The 12,008-nt window shown below is 33.8% G+C and overlaps 1 long non-coding RNA gene across 2 annotated transcripts in view; it reads right to left on the bottom strand.

Moving 5' to 3' along the window:
- LOC111093510 overlaps positions 1-12,008 on the bottom strand; it is a 31,265-nt gene that overhangs the window by 19,046 nt on the left and 211 nt on the right. The window lies entirely within an intron of this gene.

Below are 12,008 nucleotides of genomic sequence, written 5' to 3'. Positions count from 1 at the left end.
CAAACTCCAAAGACAAAAAGAAGATTCTTAAAGCAGCAAGAGACAAGAAATCCCTGACTTTTATGGGGAGGAATATTGGGTAACAGCAGACCTCTCCACAGAGACCTGGCAGGCCAGAAAGGGCTGGCAGGATATATTCAGGGTCCTAAATGAGAAGAACATGCAACCAAGACTACTTTATCCAGCAAGGCTCTCATTCAGAATAGAAGGAGAGATAAAGAGCTTCCAAGACAGGCAGGAACTGAAAGAATATGTGACCTCCAAACTAGCTCTGCAAGAAATTTTAAGGGGGACTCTGTAAAAGAAAGAGGAAGTCCAAGAAAAGAATCCACAAAAACAGGGACTGAATAGATACCATGATGACACTAAACTCATATCTTTCAATAAAAACTCTGAACGAGAATAGGATTAATGACCCCCATCAAAAGGCGCAGGGTTTCAGACTGGATAAAAAAAAAGCAGGACCCATCTATTTGCTGTTTACAAGAGACTCATTTTAGACATAAGGACACCTACGCCTGAAAATGAAAGGTTGGAGAACCATTTGCCATTCGAATGGTCCTCAAAAGAAAGCAGGGGTAGCCATCCTTATATCAGATAAACTAAAGTTTATCCCGAAGACTGTAGTGAGAGATGAAGAAGGACACTCTATCATACTTAAAGGATCTATCCAACAAGAGGACTTAACAATCCTCAATATATATGCCCCCAATGTGGGAGCTGCCAAATATGTCAATCAATTAATAACTAAAGTTAAGACATACTTAGATAATAATACACTTATACTTGGTGACTTCAATCTAGCTCTTTCTACACTCGATAGGTCTTCTAAGTGCACATTTCCAAAGAAACAAGACCTTTAAATGATACCCTGGACAAGATGGATTTCACAGATATCTACAGAACTTTACATCCAAACACAACTGAATACACATTCTTCTCAAGTGCACATGGAATTTTCTCCAGAATAGACCACATACTGGGTCACAAATCAGGTGTGAACTGATACCAAAAGATTGGGACCGTCCACTGAATATTTTCAGACCATAATGCTTTGAAATTAGAACTAAATCACAAGAAGATTGGAAGGATTTCAAACACATGGAGGTTAAGGACCATCCTGCTAAAAGATGAAAGGGTCATCCAGGAAATTAGAGAAGAATTTAAAAGATTCATGGAAACTAATGAGACTGATGATACAACAATTCAAAATCTTTGGGATACAGCAAAAGCAGTCCTGAGGGGGAAATACATCGGAATACAAGCATCCATCCAAGAACTGGAAAGAACTCAAATACAAAAGCTAACCTTGCAACTAAAGGAGCTGGAGAAAAAACAGCAAATAGATCCTTCCAGCAGAAGAAGAGAGTCAATAAAGATTCGAGCAGAACTCAATGAAATCCATTGAGAAAAACCAAGAACCATATGATCCTCTCATTAGATGCAGAGAAAGCATTTGACAAAATACAGCATCCATTCCTGATCCAAACTCTTCAGAGTGTAGGGATAGAGGGAACATTCCTCGACATCTTAAAAGCCATCTACGAAAAGCCCACAGCAAATATCATTCTCAATGGGGAAGCACTGGGAGCCTTTCCCCTAAGATCAGGAACATGACAGGGATGTCCACTCTCTCCACTGATATTCAACATAGTACTAGAATCCTAGACTCAGCAATCAGACAACAAAAAGAAATAAAAGGCATTCAAATTGGCAAAGAAGAAGTCAAACTCTCTCTCTTTGCTGATGACATGATACTTTACATAGAAAGCCCGAAAGCCTCCACCCCAAGATTGCTAGAACTCATACAGCAATTTGGCAGTGTGGCAGGATACAAAATCAATGCCCAGAAGTCAGTGGCATTTCTATACACAAACAATGAGGTTGAAGAAAGAGAAATTAAAGAGTCAATCCCATTTATAATTGCACCCAAAAGCATAAGATACCTAGGAATAAACCTAACCAAAGAGGTATACAGGATCTATACCCTAAAAACTACAGAACACTTCTGAAAGAAATTGAGGAAGACACAAAGAGATGAAAAAATATTCCATGCTCATGAATTGGAAGAATTAATATAGTTAAAATGTCAATGTTACCCAGGGCAATGTACACGTTTAATGCAATCCCTATCAAAATACCATGGACTTTCTTCAGAGAGTTAGAACAAATTATTTTAAGATTTGTGTGGAATCAGAAAGACCCCGAATAGCCAGGGGAATTTTAAAAAGGAAAACCATAGCTGGGGGCATCACAATGCCGGATTTCAGATTGTACTACAAAGCTGTGGTCATCAAGACAGTGTGGTACTGGCACAAAAACAGACACATAGATCAGTGGAACAGAATAGAGAACCCAGAAGTGGACCCTGAACTTTATGGTCAACTAATATTCCATAAAGGAGGAAAGACTATCCATTGGAAGAAAGACAGTCTCTTCAATCAATGGTGCTGGGAAAACTGGACATCCACATGCAGAAGAATGAAACTAGACCACTTTCTTGCACCAGACACAAAGATAAACTCAAAATGGATGAAAGATCTAAATGTGAGACAAGATTCCATCAAAATCCTAGAGAAGAACACAGGCAACACCCTTTTTGAACTTGGCCACAGTAACTTCTTGCAAGATTCATCCATGAAGGCAAGAGAAACAAAAGCAAAAATGAACTATTGGGACTTCATCAAGATAAGAAGCTTTTGCACAGCAAAGGATACAGTCAACAAAACTAAAAGACAACCTACAGAATGGGAGAAGATATTTGCAAATGACCTATGAGATAAAGGGCTGGTATCCAAGATCTATAAAGAACTTATTAAACTTAACAGCAAAGAAACAAACAATCCAATCATGAAATGGGCAAAAGACATGAACAGAAATCTCACAGAGGAAGACATACACATGGCCAACAAGCACATGATAAAATGCTCTGCATTCAGGGAAAAATGAATCAAAACCACAATGAGATACCACCTCACACCAGTGAGAATGGGGAAAATTAACAAGACGGGAAACAACAAATGTTCAAGAGAATGTGGAGAAAGGGGACCCCCCTTGCTGTTGGTGGGAATGTGAACTTGTGCAGCCACTCTGGAAAACTGTGTGGAGGTTCCTCAAAGAGTTAAAAATAAATTTGCCCTACGACCCTGCAATTGCCCTGCTGGGGATTTACCCCAAAGATACAGATGCAATGAAACGCCAGGACATCTGGCCTTAAACCAATGTTTATAACACCAATGTCCACAATAGCCAAACTCTGGAAGGAGCCTCGGTGTCCATGGAAAAGATGAGTGGATAAAGAAGATGTGGTTTATGTATACACTGGAATATTACTCAGCCATTAGAAACGACAAATACCCACCATTTGCTTCAATGTGGATGGAACCGGAGGGTATTATGCTAAGTGAAATAAGTCAATCAGAGAAGGACAAACATCATATGGTCTCATTCATTTGGGGAATATTAAAAAATAGTGAAAGAGAACAAAGGGGAAAGGAGAAAAAATGAGTGGGAGATATCAGAAAGGGAGACAGACCATGAGAGACTCCTAACTCTAGGAAACAAACTAGGGGTGGTAGAAAGGGGGTTGGCGGGGGGTGGGGGTGACTGGGTGATGGGCACTGAGGGGCCACTTGATGGGATGAGCACTGAGTGTTATTATATATGTTGGCAAATTGAGCACCAATAAAAAATAAATTTATAAAAAAATAAAAAATAAAACCAAAGGACAGTTAAAAACAACACAGAAGCATGCAAAAATATAAATCTCTCTGATAAAGACATGAACATATACAAAATCTGTAATATTATAATGGTGGTGCTCAAATCACATTTTTAAAAGAGTTACTTATTTATTTGAGAGAGAGATAGAGAGAGAGAGACTGCACTGGGCATGAATGGGGGCAGCAGCAGAGAATTCTAAGCAGACTCCCCACTGAGCATGGAGCCTGACACAGTCCTTGATCTCAAAACCTGAGATCATGACCTGGGTCTAAATCAAGAGTTGGTCACTTATCCAACTGCCACTCAGTTTCTCCTAACAGCTCATTTTAAATTCAGTTATAGAATTTAAAAGTTCAAAGCACACAGTCAACTGTTAATTAATATAAAATATAAAAAGAGGTGATATGTGGCATCAATGAAAATGTAGGGGGAGATATAAAGGGTAGAATATTTTTTACTGTGATTGAATGCAAAAATTTACAATAATTAGTATGTTACTGAAAAAATATTTTAGTTAATCCCCATGGTAACCACAGAGAAAATATCTATTGAAGATTTACAAAAGAAAAGGAGAAAAAATAATCAAAGGATGTAAACACACAAAATGTCAGTGAAACACAAGGCATCAAGAAAGGAAAATGACTAAATCAGTAGAAGACATATAGGACATAATTAACAAAATGTCAATAGTAATTGCTTCCCTATTAGTAATTACCTTAAATATAGAAGGATTAAATCTCCCATTAAGAAGATATATATTATGAATGGATTTTAAAAAATGATATCTGGGACACCTGGGTGGATCAGCATTTGAGCATCTGCCTTCAGCTCAGGTCATAATTCTGGGGTCCTGGGATTGAGTCCCACATTAGGTTCCCTGCATGGAGCCTGCTTCTCCATCTGTCATGTGTCTCTGCGTCTCTCTCTGTCTCCCATGAGTAAATAAATAAAATAATTTTATAAATAAAATAATTTTAAAAAATGAGATCCAACTCTACAGTATCTACCAAAGACTTATTTTAAATATAAGGATATACATACACTGATAGTAAAGGGATGGAAAAATAAACTCCATGCAAGTGATGACCAAAAGAGAATAGAGGAAGGGGGAAAGAGAATAGGGGTGGCTATAGTTATATCAGACCAGATACACTTTTATACTTTATACTTTTATACTTTAAATCAAATACTGTCACAGGAGACAAGAATACTATATAATGATAAAAACATCAACTCACTAGGAAGCTATAATAATTTTATAAATACATAAATACATAAATACATAAATTCATGTATATTCATATATATATATAGCAAACTTGATAGGATAGAAGGAAGAAATCATAATATAAAAGTAGTAGGAGATTTCAATGCTGCACTTTCAGTGATGGATAGTTAATCCAGACAGATGATCAAAAGAACTCAAACACTCTAGACCAATACATACATACAGATTCTACCCAGCAGCAGTAGAATGCACATTCTTCTCAGGAGTATATAGAACATTCTCCAGGATAATTATATGTTAGGCTATAAAATAAGTCTTTACAAATTTAGGAAGATTTAAATCATACCAAGCATCCTTTTTGACCACAATGAAATGGAGCTAAAAATCAATAGCAAAATGGACACTGGAAAAATCACAAATATGTGGAAATTAAACAGTACATGCTTAAACAAACAGCAGATCACAGAGGAAGTCACAAGGGAAAGTAGAAAATACCTTGAGACAAATGAAAATGAAAATACAACATCAAAACTTATGTGGTACAACAAAAACCATAAGAAGAGGGAAATTCACAGTTGCAAATGCCTACATTATTAAAGACAAAAATTTCAACTCAACAGCCTTGACTTTACACCATAAGAAGCTAGACGAATAAAATAAACTCAAAGTTAACAGACAAAAGAAAATAATAAAAATTGGAGCAGAACTTGAGATACAAAAACAGAAAAACAAAAACAAAAACAAAATAATACCCGACAAAAGTGGTTTATTCTTTGAAAAATATAATAAAGATGAGAAATCCTTAACTAGACAAAGAATAAAGATAAAAGACAGGTCTCCTTGGTGACTTAGTTAAGCATCTGTCTTCAGCTCAGGTTATAATCTGGGTTCTGGGATCAAGCTTAGAATCGGTCTCTCTGCTTAGTGAGGAGGCCCTTTGCCACTCCCCACTGCTTTTGCTCTCTCAAATAAAATCCTTAAGAAAAGAGAGAGAGAAAGGACTCAATAAAAAATAGAAATGGAAGCATAGAAGAGGAGAAATTATAATAGATATCATAGAAATTAAAAAGAATAATAGATAAATGTGAACAATTACACACCAACAAATTAGATAACATACCAAAAAACGAATAAATTTCTAGAAGCACAAAACCTACTAATACTGCATCTTGAAGAAATAAAAAATCTAAGCCGACTCACAACTATAAAGACTGAATTTGTAATCAAAAATAAAAATTCTCCCCCAAAAACCCTTGGGCCAGGCATCTTAACTGAAAGAATTCTACCAAACATTTAAAGAATTAACACCAATCTTCTTCAGATTCCTCCCCTCAAAATTTAAGAATAATGAATACTTCTAAAAACCTTTTTTATTGGGTTAGCATTACCTTGATGCCAAAACCTGACAGATGTTACAAGTAAACCAAAGACTGATATCCCTGATGAATTCTCAAACAAAATTCTCAACAAAATATAAGCAAACCAAATTTAATAACACTTAAAAGGATTATATATATGTATCTTGACCTAAAGGAGTTTATTGCTTGGAATGCAAGGATATTTTAACATATGAAAACCAATCAATATAATGCACACATTAACAGAATGAAGAATAAAAAACACACGATTATCTCAATGAACAGAAATAACATTTGAAAAAAAATCAATCTTTCATTTAAAAAAACCCTCTAATAAAGAAGGAAATTCATTAAACATAATATTGATCATCTACAAAAAGCCCACAACTAACATCACGTTGAATGGTAAAAAACTGAAAACTTTCTCTGTGAGATCAAGTACAAGATAAGGATGCCCATCGCTACTTGACTTTCAGCACTTCTCGACATAGTATTGGAAGTCCTAGATGGAGCAGTTAAAGAAAAAGAAATGAAAAACATTCAAATTAATAGAGGTAATGACATTCTCTATCCATAAATGATATGATCTAGAAAACCCTAAAGGTTGCACCAACAATTATTAGAACCTCTAAGCAAATTCAGAGAAGTCGTAAGATATAAAATCACACACAAGTCAGTCGCATTTCTATATACTAACAACGAATAATTTTTAAAAAGCAATTAAAACAATCCAATTGACAATAGGATCAAAAAGAATAAAATGCATAGGAATAAACTTAACCAAGGAGGATTTCTTGGTTATGACACCAAAAGCACATTCAATAAGAGCAGACAGACAAATGAGACTGAATCAAATTTTAAAACCTCCATGCTACAAAGGAACCAATCAACAGAATGAAAAGATAACCTATGAAATGGAAAAGAAAAATATTTGCAAACTACAAATGTAAAGGGACTTATTTCCAAAATATATAAACATCTCTCAAACTTAACAGCAAAAACAAAAACTATCCAATTAAAAATTAGCAAAACCTTGAATAGAAATTTTGCCAGAGATACACAAAGCATATGAAAACTTGCTCAACATCATTAGTCATCAGGGAAATGCAAATAAAAGCCAAAATGAGATACTATCTTATTGCTAAAATATTTTTTGTAGCTACAAAGAGCAAACCTTTGTTGTGGCTTTTTTGGTCTGTGCTTATTGGCGTATCTAGATTGCTGGCTTCTTCAGCCCCCATTCTGGGAGACACGAAGCAAAAATAAAATGTTGGAAACTCAAAAAAAAAAAAAAAAAAAAAACAGAAAACAGAAAACCCTACTGTTCTTTGTGTTCTGGAATAGGTGCAATTTGCAGAGTTTTTAGTTTATTTAGTGTGAGAAATAAAAAAAAATAGTCTAAACTGGCTTCTCAGAAGTGGAAGTCCATTCTTATATCATTTTATACTACTTCCTTACACTTGCCAGAATAATCCTTCCTAGAATAATATCTCCATGACCTAGTCATCTTTCTGTCTCAGGTACCTTGTGCTTACTTTTCAGTAAGTATCAATAAAGGGTATGTTTCTTTAATGAATTTGTAATATGAGTTTCTATCTTGGTTCTATAACTGACCAGCTGTGATTTTGCATAAATAATTTCTTTTCTTATTCTCAGATTTTTATATCTGTAGACTGTCTTTCCAACTCTAGCACCTTGAAAGAGCAACTTTAAAAGTATATTAATTCTAAATACATCATGCTACAATAGCTAATGCCATTCCTTTAAAATTTCTTTGCTTAAAATTCTAAACATCATATAGATTTGTGTTATTACTAAATTGTATTATAAAATGCTATGCACATATCCTCTTTGATAAACATTAGTTTCTTAAACACTTTCTTTTTTTCTTCTTTAGGTTTTATTTATTTATTCATGAGAGACACAGACACAGAGAGAGGCAGACACAGGCAGAGGGAGAAGCAGGCTCCATGCAGGGAGCTGGATGCAGGATTTGATCCTGGGTCTCCAGGATCACACCCTGGGCTGAAGGTGGCGTTAAACCGCCGAGCCACTGGGGCTGCCCCTCTTAAACGCTTCTTAAACACGGAATTAATGATACCTAAGCAGGCATATTATATGATAACTATGCAAAAAGGTTTCTGCCTTGGAATTTTTTTAATGCTTCAATGTTGTATTAGTGACATTATTATTATCACATGTTCCTTCTTATTAATTTTGAGAACATCAATGTTTCTTGAGATTTTTACTATGGATTTAATGAATATATATCTCTTTAAGCTTTTTTATGGTGTCATTTTTTAACATCATTTCCAAAAGGAATAATGGATAAATATTATCCTTGGCCTCCATTTATGAATAGGAATCACATGAATTGCTTCCTAGGATATGTTTCATTATTTGCATCTACTTATTTGTATTTCACTTCATCTGCTCTATAGACATCTGAATGGCTTAATTAACCATCTTCACCCTTGACATTCGAAGAGAGCACGGCCCATTGTTCATATTATTCCTTGTTATCAAAATACCAGGGTCTTGAATGTTTAATACCAGCTGTCATGAATGCTGAATAAGTCTAACAGGTGTAACTAATTTTCTTAAGTTATGAATAATATCCTTTACTTTCTCAATCACTTCACTTTTCTAGAACATTGTCTACTGTGACCTCAAATAAGAGAAACTTAAATATGAAATTGATCACTGTTTTTTAAAACACTGAGAAATATATTAAGACTTTTTAAAAAAGACATTAATTTTTATTAGAATCAGAATCAGTGATGATAAATATTATATCAAATGTTTCTAAATATTTTGTATTATCCATGTGAAAGGAACTGTAAGTTAAAGACTAATTCCATAAGTCTCCCAAATAACAGTCGTATCTTAAAATAACAAAGTCTTGCACGATTTTATAAGTGGATTGCATATAGTGAAAAAACTTTATAAAATGTAGGTTATAACCAATCAAATGTATAATATCACATATTAGTTCCTTTTTTAAGATTTTATTAATTTATTTGAGAAAGAGAACAAGAGTGAGAAGGAGAAGCAGAGGGAGAAGGAGATACAGACTCTCCGCCAAGAAAGGCTCTTGATGTAAGCCTCAATCCCAAGACCCCAAGAACATGGCCTGAGCTGAAGGCAGATGCTTAACTGACTGAGCCACCCAGGCTCTCTTATGACATATTATTTCTATAGAATGTTAATGACCCACATTTAGCTACATGCTTTTTATTTTTGCTTATAATAAGTAATATGCTATTTTGGCCATATTTCTTGATTCAAATTTATTTATTAACATGGCAGAAAAAGTCTAAGGAACAATGCATATATTTCTAATTCTGTCTCTATCATCTATATCCATATTTATATAAACCTGCAATTATAAATGATTAATAAAGAGGCATTAAATTTGTTTCCAAAAAATTGTTTTGATCAATTTGTTGTAGGTGTGGTGGTCAGATATAAATCATTTTGTTACCTTCTTGCAGCAGAGAAATTTTGTTGGAATGTAAAGGTAATAGGGTTGAGGATATAATGCAGATGTGGACTCAGTCCATTAGTATTATTTAGACTTTTTAATTCTTCTAGCAATAACCTAGCAATAACTTAGTATAGAAATAAATCTTTCACATCACATATTATGGGTGCATTTGCTATGACAATATTGTATCAGTTGTTTATTAAGAACTGTCACGTGAAACATAACATATTAGTAGAAGAGTAATTACGCATTTTGAGAGCACCTTGTCTTCCATTTTTATTGTTCCTTGTAAGACTTACTTGAAGCACTATCTTGTTACTTCTGGGAATATTTTAAGGTATAGAGAAAATGTTTATTTTTGCAGTTCATTTATGCCTACAATCATTTTAAAAAGATGTAATACCAAAATGCATCTAGACACAATTAACTATCTAAGTATTGTTTTGTAAAATCCATTATGTGAAAATAGTCTGACAGTTGTCTTCATTTATCCTCCGAAGATATCACCTATGGCAAAATCATGTTTTGAACAACAACAACAAAAATATCCTTAATTGAAATACAATTATTTTGTTCTAATTACACATCAAAGAGTATTCTAAAACAATTTATCCAAATAATATTGCTGATTTTCATTTCCACAGATTATTGATCTAAATGTGGACTATATGAATGTTTTGGGCTATTTTCAGGCCTCATAAGAAAGTTTGTTATTACACTTACCAAAGTTACAGAAATGCTTTGTAAAAGATAACTCTTTTTTCCTAAACATCAATTATTCTGATAGGATGTAATGACTAATGGAATGATCAGAAAAGCATGCATTAAAGCAACAAAAAGCCTGAAAATCCCAGTCATGAATAATCATATACAAAAGAGACTGAAAGAGAATAATTTATATACCATTTCATAAAGGGTTACATAAAATAGAAAGTCTGAAAATTTATATTTATGATATGCTTTCTTGTTAACAATGGCCCTATCCTACCATTTGCTTCTTTCTAATAATATAATCCTATTGAGCACTATTTGTCAGGATCTTCATCTTACAGACAGCTGAGATTTGGAAATGTAAGATGACCATCTTACAGGCAACTTTTGAAAAAGGGAAGTACTGTTTACCTAAATCTTCTTTGAATCTCTTCTTCCTTCAATTTTGTACCTATATTTTACTACATGAATGCATGCAGTTTGAATTCAGATCTCACCATAATTCTGAATATTTTATTTAAAAGACTTCTGAATATAGGGATAAATGAAGTTGTAAATTTTTTACTTTATGAAATTTTGCTAAATAATATATTATCCAGTGTCCTGAAATATTTTTTTAAATATAAATGTTCCGTGGTTATGTTATTTTAGAAGTATTTTGGCAAACAAGGGATTTTATTACAGCAGCTGCAGATTGAAAAATATGGCTTTATTACACATAGTACATTTACATGCATATATGGTGAAAAAAATTGTTTGATTTACTTACTGAGATTTTATCTACAAATACTTCCAGACAAATGGTTTGTGTTTGGGACTTTTTTGGTTGTTGTTAAGATAAAGTGTTCAGAATTTTCCATCTTTATTTTTTTAGGATTTTTTTAAAGATTCTTTTTTCCATAGTATTTCAATTTGCCAAGGCTCCCTACTGAGAGAATAACTCCCAATTGTTCGTGATACCCTCTGTTCATAGAAACAAGCCCCTTGCTGTTCAAGTCTAATCTTTGAACAGTGGGGAAAAATAAGTTAACTGTAATTGATTTGTGGTCATCAGCTAGAGCCTTTCAACCAGAAAAATCAACTGAAATTGCTAGTAGCTTTGAAGATTGTCATATCTGTGTTCCTAGTAACCCCATTAAATCCCAAGTTTTTTGCCTATTCTTTCTCAAGTGTTCACTCTTCAAATTTGAATGGCCCAGTGTTCCTGTCTAGAATTGCATGCTGGGTAATTGGTCACCAAATTAAATAAAAGAAGAATTTCTGCCTTTTTTTTCTAAATTTATAGATGTACACTATTAGGCAGGCTTTAAGTATTTCCTCCCTGATTTTATCCCTATTGACATTTCTTAAGTAACCAGAGTAAGATTTACACTATCTTTTCCTTCTGAGAGGATGATTAATTTGAGGCATTTAAATTGCATTTCTGAACAAAATTCTAACTTACCTATAATGTGGTTAGTTCAGTATTTCACTACTTATATTTTGCATTTACTATATAAAC

Source organism: Canis lupus, chromosome 31 (genome assembly GCF_011100685.1).
Source record: "Canis lupus familiaris isolate Mischka breed German Shepherd chromosome 31, alternate assembly UU_Cfam_GSD_1.0, whole genome shotgun sequence".
NCBI classification, from domain to species: Eukaryota; Metazoa; Chordata; class Mammalia; order Carnivora; family Canidae; genus Canis; species Canis lupus.
This window is presented reverse-complemented; position numbering and strand designations above follow the sequence as displayed.